We start from the raw sequence: 7,500 nt of genomic DNA on the forward strand, positions 1-7,500 counted from the left end.
CTTACTGCCACCCACTGGTGGGAGGTTGCAAGTGCAGAAACAAGAAAGTGGGGAGAAATGGTCCTGTTCTATTCTAGACAAAAATACAACATTGTTTGCATTTTTCAATGTTTTTCATATATTTATGTCATGGGGCATGTTATGAATAATAACAGTAATTGAGTTCGCATCCACAGGAACCACATGGGTTAGTCTACTCTATACAGTATTTACAACCTTACTAGTGTTCACTTCACAGCTACAGATGGTTCATCTACTTATTAACATTATTTACACATTACTTTGTCTGTTTCAGTCACTATGTTATTTAGTCACTACAGTAATTGTGTTCACATCCACAGGAACCACATGGGTTAGTCTACTCTATACAGTATTTACAACCTTACTAGTGTTCACTTCACAGCCACAGATGGTTCATCTAGTTATTAACATTATTTACACATTACTTTGTCTGTTTCAGTCACTATGTTATTTAGTCACTACAGTAATTGTGTTCACATCCACAGGAACCACATGGGTTAGTCTACTCTATACAGTATTTACAACCTTACTAGTGTTCACTTCACAGCCACAGATGGTTCATCTAGTTATTAACATTATTTACACATTACTTTGTCTGTTTCAGTCACTATGTTATTTACTCACTATAGTAATTGTGTTCACATCCACAGGAACCACATGGGTTAGCCTACTCTATACAGTATTTACATCCTTACTAGTGTTCACTTCACAGCCACAGATGGTTCATCTACTTATTGACATTATTTACACATTACTTTGTCTGTTTCAGTCACTGTGTTATTTAGTCACTACAGTAATTGTGTTCGCATCCACAGGAACCACATGGGTTAGCCTACTCTATACAGTATTTACAACCTTACTAGTGTTCACTTCACAGCCACAGATGGTTCATCTAGTTATTAACATTATTTACACATTACTTTGTCTGTTTCAGTCACTATGTTATTTACTCACTATAGTAATTGTGTTCACATCCACAGGAACCACATGGGTTAGCCTACTCTATACAGTATTTACATCCTTACTAGTGTTCACTTCACAGCCACAGATGGTTCATCTACTTATTGACATTATTTACACATTACTTTGTCTGTTTCAGTCACTGTGTTATTTAGTCACTACAGTAATTGTGTTCGCATCCACAGGAACCACATGGGTTAGCCTACTCTATACAGTATTTACAACCTTACTAGTGTTCACTTCACAGCCACAGATGGTTCATCTACTTATTGACATTATTTACACATTACTTTGTCTGTTTCAGTCACTATGTTATTTAGTCACTACAGTAATTGTGTTCACATCCACAGGAACCACATGGGTTAGTCTACTCTATACAGTATTTACAACCTTACTAGTGTTCACTTCACAGCCACAAATGGTTCATCTAGTTATTAACATTACTTTGTCTGTTTCAGTCACTGTGTTATTTAGTCACTACAGTAATTGTGTTCACATCCACAGGAACCACATGGGTTAGCCTACTCTATACAGTATTTACAACCTTACTAGTGTTCACTTCACAGCTACAGATGGTTCATCTACTTATTAACATTATTTACACATTACTTTGTCTGTTTCAGTCACTATGTTATTTAGTCACTACAGTAATTGTGTTCACATCCACAGGAACCACATGGGTTAGTCTACTCTATACAGTATTTACAACCTTACTAGTGTTCACTTCACAGCCACAGATGGTTCATCTAGTTATTAACATTATTTACACATTACTTTGTCTGTTTCAGTCACTATGTTATTTAGTCACTACAGTAATTGTGTTCACATCCACAGGAACCACGGGGGTTAGTCTACTCTATACAGTATTTACAACCTTACTAGTGTTCACTTCACAGCCACAGATGGTTCATCTACTTATTGACATTATTTACACATTACTTTGTCTGTTTCAGTCACTGTGTTATTTAGTCACTACAGTAATTGTGTTCACATCCACAGGAACCACATGGGTTAGCCTACTCTATACAGTATTTACAACCTTACTAGTGTTCACTTCACAGCCACAGATGGTTCATCTACTTATTGACATTATTTACACATTACTTTGTCTGTTTCAGTCACTATGTTATTTAGTCACTACAGTAATTGTGTTCGCATCCACAGGAACCACATGGGTTAGCCTACTCTATACAGTATTTACAACCTTACTAGTGTTCACTTCACAGCCACAGATGGTTCATCTACGGTAGTTGACATTATTTACACATTACTATGTCTGTTTCAGTCACTATGTTATTTAGTCACTATAGTAATTGTGTTCACATCCACAGGAACCACATGGGTTAGTCTACTCTATACAGTATTTACAACCTTACTAGTGTTCACTTCACAGCCACAGATGGTTCATCTAGTTATTAACATTATTTACACATTACTTTGTCTGTTTCAGTCACTACAGTAATTGTGTTCACATCCACAGGAACCACATGGGTTAGTCTACTTTATACAGTATTTACATCCTTACTAGTGTTCACTTCACAGCCACAGATGGTTCATCTACTTATTGACATTATTTACACATTACTTTGTCTGTTTCAGTCACTGTGTTATTTAGTCACTACAGTAATGTGTTCACATCCACAGGAACCACATGGGTTAGTCTACTCTATACACTATTTACAACCTTACTAGTGTTCACTTCACAGCCACAGATGGTTCATCTAGTTATTAACATTATTTACACATTACTTTGTCTGTTTCAGTCACTATGTTATTTAGTCACTACAGTAATTGTGTTCACATCCACAGGAACCACATGGGTTAGCCTACTCTATACAGTATTTACAACCTTACTAGTGTTCACTTCACAGCCACAGATGGTTCATCTAGTTGACATTATTTACACATTACTTTGTCTGTTTCAGTCACTATGTTATTTAGTCACTACAGTAATTACAACATCCACAGGAACCACATGGGTTAGTCTACTCTATACAGTATTTACAACCTTACTAGTGTTCACTTCACAGCCACAGATGGTTCATCTCGTTATTGACATTATTTACACATTACTTTGTCTGGAAAAAACAAAAAATACTTTTTTATATTTTTACAGAGATAAAAAAAGAAGACCTCCTCAATCCCACCAACACGTCTTCCTATGAGGAAGCAGTGCCTGGGGAGTCTGTGGTGGGCTCTCCTATTTCTGGGGCTGAGGTTGCTGAGGTAGTTAAAAAGCTCCTCGGTGGCAAGGCCCCGGGCGGGGGTGGATGAGATCCGCCCGGAGTTCCTTAAGGCTCTGGATGCTGTGGGGCTGTCTTGGTTGACAAGACTCTGCAGCATCGCGTGGACATCAGGGGCGGTACCACTGGATTGGCAGACCGGGGTGGTGGTTCCTCTCTTTAAGAAGGGGAACCGGAGGGTGTGTTCTAACTATCGTGGGATCACACTCCTCAGCCTTCCCGATAAGGTCTATTCAGGTGTACTGGAGAGGAGGCTACGCCGGATAGTCGAACCTCGGATTCAGGAGGAACAGTGTGGTTTTCGTCCTGGTCGTGGAACTGTGGACCAGCTCTATACTCTCGGCAGGGTCCTTGAGGGTGCATGGGAGTTTGCCCAACCAGTCTACATGTGTTTTGTGGACTTGGAGAAGGCATTCGACCGTGTCCCTCGGGAAGTCCTGTGGGGAGTGCTCAGAGAGTATGGGGTATCGGACTGTCTGATTGTGGCAGTCCGCTCCCTGTATGCTCAGTGCCAGAGCTTGGTCCGCATTGCCGGTAGTAAGTCGGACACGTTTCCAGTGAGGGTTGGACTCCGCCAAGGCTGCCCTTTGTCACCGATTCTGTTCATAACTTTTATGGACAGAATTTCTAGGCGCAGTCAAGGCGTTGAGGGGATCTGGTTTGGTGGCTGCAGGATTAGGTCTCTGCTTTTTGCAGATGATGTGGTCCTGATGGCTTCATCTGGCCAGGATCTTCAGCTCTCGCTGGATCCGTTCGCAGCCGAGTGTGAAGCGACTGGGATGAGAATCAGCACCTCCAAGTCCGAGTCCATGGTTCTCGCCCGGAAAAGGGTGGAGTGCCATCTCCGGGTTGGGGAGGAGATCTTGCCCCAAGTGGAGGAGTTCAAGTACCTCGGAGTCTTGTTCACGAGTGAGGGAAGAGTGGATCGTGAGATCGACAGGCGGATCGGTGCGGCGTCTTCAGTAATGCGGACGCTGTATCGATCTGTTGTGGTGAAGAAGGAGCTGAGCCGGAAGGCAAAGCTCTCAATTTACCGGTCGATCTACGTTCCCATCCTCACCTATGGTCATGAGCTTTGGGTTATGACCGAAAGGACAAGATCACGGGTACAAGCGGCCGAAATGAGTTTCCTCCGCCGGGTGGCGGGGCTCTCCCTTAGAGATAGGGTGAGAAGCTCTGTCATCCGGGAGGAGCTCAAAGTAAAACCGCTGCTCCTCCACATTGAGAGGAGCCAGATGAGGTGGTTCGGGCATCTGGTCAGGATGCCACCCGAACGCCTCCCTAGGGAGGTGTTTAGGGCACGTCCGACCGGTAGGAGGCCGCGGGGAAGACCCAGGACACGTTGGGAAGACTATGTCTCCCGGCTGGCCTGGGAACGCCTCGGGGTCCCACAGGAAGAGCTGGACCAAGTGGCTGGGGAGAGGGAAGTCTGGGCTTCCCTGCTTAGGCTGCTGCCCCCGCGACCCGACCTCGGATAAGCGGAAGAAGATGGATGGATGGATGGATAAAAAAAGAGGGATTTCCGACTACAGGAAGGAAAAATCCCATGCCTGCTGGCTATGAAGAATAACATAAAAAGTATAACAGACAAAACGACTTAGCAGCACCAACAATTGGGACACATTTAGGGAGACGTTGATGAGTTAGGGGGCCGCTTATTAACAATAACACGCTCATGTTAACTTTATTAAAAGTTAATAACAAAAATATAATTAATTGCATCACCGTTTGGGAGAAGTTGAGGGAGATTTTGACAAGGTGTGTGTTGGATGACATCACTCGTCAGAACAAGTATTACAAACCATAACAGCACAAACAAAACATTGTAATATTTGTAACGATAATGGGGCCAACTTCAAAGGTTTTGTGTTGCTGCAACTTAGTTGTTCAAATTCTCAATTTGTTAGTTTTTATTCCAAAGTAGCAACGTTGTTAGTCAATGTACACATTATTGGAGTACGTTGAAACAAGCCCACACACTAATATCTATATTTGTTTATTGGAAGTTACTCCACAGGTCACAACGTATTAGTCATAGAATAATAAAATAACTCTTTCCATAGTAACATATTTGTACCACTGTCTTCCCCCTCCCATCCACCAGGGGGCGCGCCCAGCCCCCATGTCATGTGACTGTACTTGAATGAGTGTGTGAGGTGCAGAGGAGGGGAGCTCGACTGTAAATAATGTTGTTGTTGTTGTTGTTCAAACTGCATGCTTGGCTTTGAGGCACACAAACAAGATGAAATTGTATAAAAGTTGTATAACTTAAATCATGTGGAGGTTGCAGTTTCATCCAGCTCGGTTTCCGTACAGAACAAGAGTAATAAAATAAAAAAAGACCGGTTTAAAAAAGGCAGAAGACAAAAATATTGTTTGCTTTTCATGACGGGATTGAAGATCAGAAGAAAATATACTTGTACTGTATTTTATATATGGCCACACCTTTATGGCTCCATATAGTTATACTGTATTTCATATGGCCACACCTTTATGGCTCCATATACAGGTAAAAGCCAGTAAATTACAATATTTTGAAAAACTTGATTTATTTCAGTAATTGCATTCAAAAGGTGTAACTTGTACATTATATTTATTCATTGCACACAGACTGATGCATTCAAATGTTTATTTCATTTAATTTTGATGATTTGAAGTGGCAACAAATGAAAATCCAAAATTCCGTGTGTCACAAAATTAGAATATTACTTAAGGCTAATACAAAAAAGGGATTTTTAGAAATGTTGGCCAACTGAAAAGTATGAAAATGAAAAATATGAGCATGTACAATACTCAATACTTGGTTGGAGCTCCTTTTGCCTCAATTACTGCGTTAATGCGGCGTGGCATGGAGTCGATGAGTTTCTGGCACTGCTCAGGTGTTATGAGAGCCCAGGTTGCTCTGATAGTGGCCTTCAACTCTTCTGCGTTTTTGGGTCTGGCATTCTGTATCTTCCTTTTCACAATACCCCACAGATTTTCTATGGGGCTAAGGTCAGGGGAGTCGGCGGGCCAATTTAGAACAGAAATACCATGGTCCGTAAACCAGGCACGGGTAGATTTTGCGCTGTGTGCAGGCGCCAAGTCCTGTTGGAACTTGAAATCTCCATCTCCATAGAGCAGGTCAGCAGCAGGAAGCGTGAAGTGCTCTAAAACTTGCTGGTAGACGGCTGCGTTGACCCTGGATCTCAGGAAACAGAGTGGACCGACACCAGCAGATGACATGGCACCCCAAACCATCACCCAACCATGCAAATTTTGCATTTCCTTTGGAAATCGAGGTCCCAGAGTCTGGAGGAAGACAGGAGAGGCACAGGATCCACGTTGCCTGAAGTCTAGTGTAAAGTTTCCACCATCAGTGATGGTTTGGGGTGCCATGTCATCTGCTGGTGTCGGTCCACTCTGTTTCCTGAGATCCAGAGTCAACGCAGCCGTCTACCAGCAAGTTTTAGAGCACTTCATGCTTCCTGCTGCTGACCTGCTCTATGGAGATGGAGATTTCAAGTTCCAACAGGACTTGGCGCCTGCACACAGCGCAAAATCTACCCGTGCCTGGTTTACGGACCATGGTATTTCTGTTCTAAATTGGACCGCCAACTCCCCTGACCTTAGCCCCATAGAAAATCTGTGGGGTATTGTGAAAAGGAAGATGCAGAATGCCAGACCCAAAAACGCAGAAGAGTTGAAGGCCACTATCAGAGCAACCTGGGCTCTCATAACACCTGAGCAGTGCCAGAAACTCATCGACTCCATGCCACGCCGCATTAACGCAGTAATTGAGGCAAAAGGAGCTCCAACTAAGTATTGAGTATTGTACATGCTCATATTTTTCATTTTCATACTTTTCAGTTGGCCAACATTTCTAAAAATCCCTTTTTGTATTAGCCTTAAGTAATATTCTAATTTTGTGACACACGGAATTTTGAATTTTCATTTGTTGCCACTTCAAATCATCAAAATTAAATGAAATAAACATTTGAATGCATCAGTCTGTGTGCAATGAATAAATATAATGTACAAGTTACACCTTTTGAATGCAATTACTGAAATAAATCAAGTTTTTCAAAATATTCTAATTTACTGGCTTTTACCTGTATTTTCATATGGCCACACCTTTATGGGTCAATAAGCAACAAATGTGCTCTTGAAGGCCACAGGAGCCTCCAATAACAAGCACAATTGCCAAGTGACTATTACTGTACGGTTTGTGTCAATAATACTAGAATTCTTATTCCATAAGCGTACACATGAGGATACAGTTTTACACCGTCTTCTG

At 42.0% G+C, this 7,500-nt stretch overlaps 1 long non-coding RNA gene across 1 annotated transcript; it reads right to left on the minus strand.

Moving 5' to 3' along the window:
• Positions 1–5,204: 5,204 nt before the first annotated feature.
• Positions 5,205–5,847, minus strand: LOC133572920 (uncharacterized). Its single transcript, XR_009810594.2, has 2 exons — positions 5,714–5,847; positions 5,205–5,669 (listed from the first exon to the last, which is right to left on the minus strand). It is a non-coding gene; the product is annotated as an uncharacterized lncRNA (long non-coding RNA).
• Positions 5,848–7,500: the final 1,653 nt, after the last annotated feature.

The sequence above is a fragment of the Nerophis lumbriciformis genome, linkage group LG30 (assembly GCF_033978685.3).
Source record: "Nerophis lumbriciformis linkage group LG30, RoL_Nlum_v2.1, whole genome shotgun sequence".
Classification (NCBI taxonomy): domain Eukaryota; kingdom Metazoa; phylum Chordata; class Actinopteri; order Syngnathiformes; family Syngnathidae; genus Nerophis; species Nerophis lumbriciformis.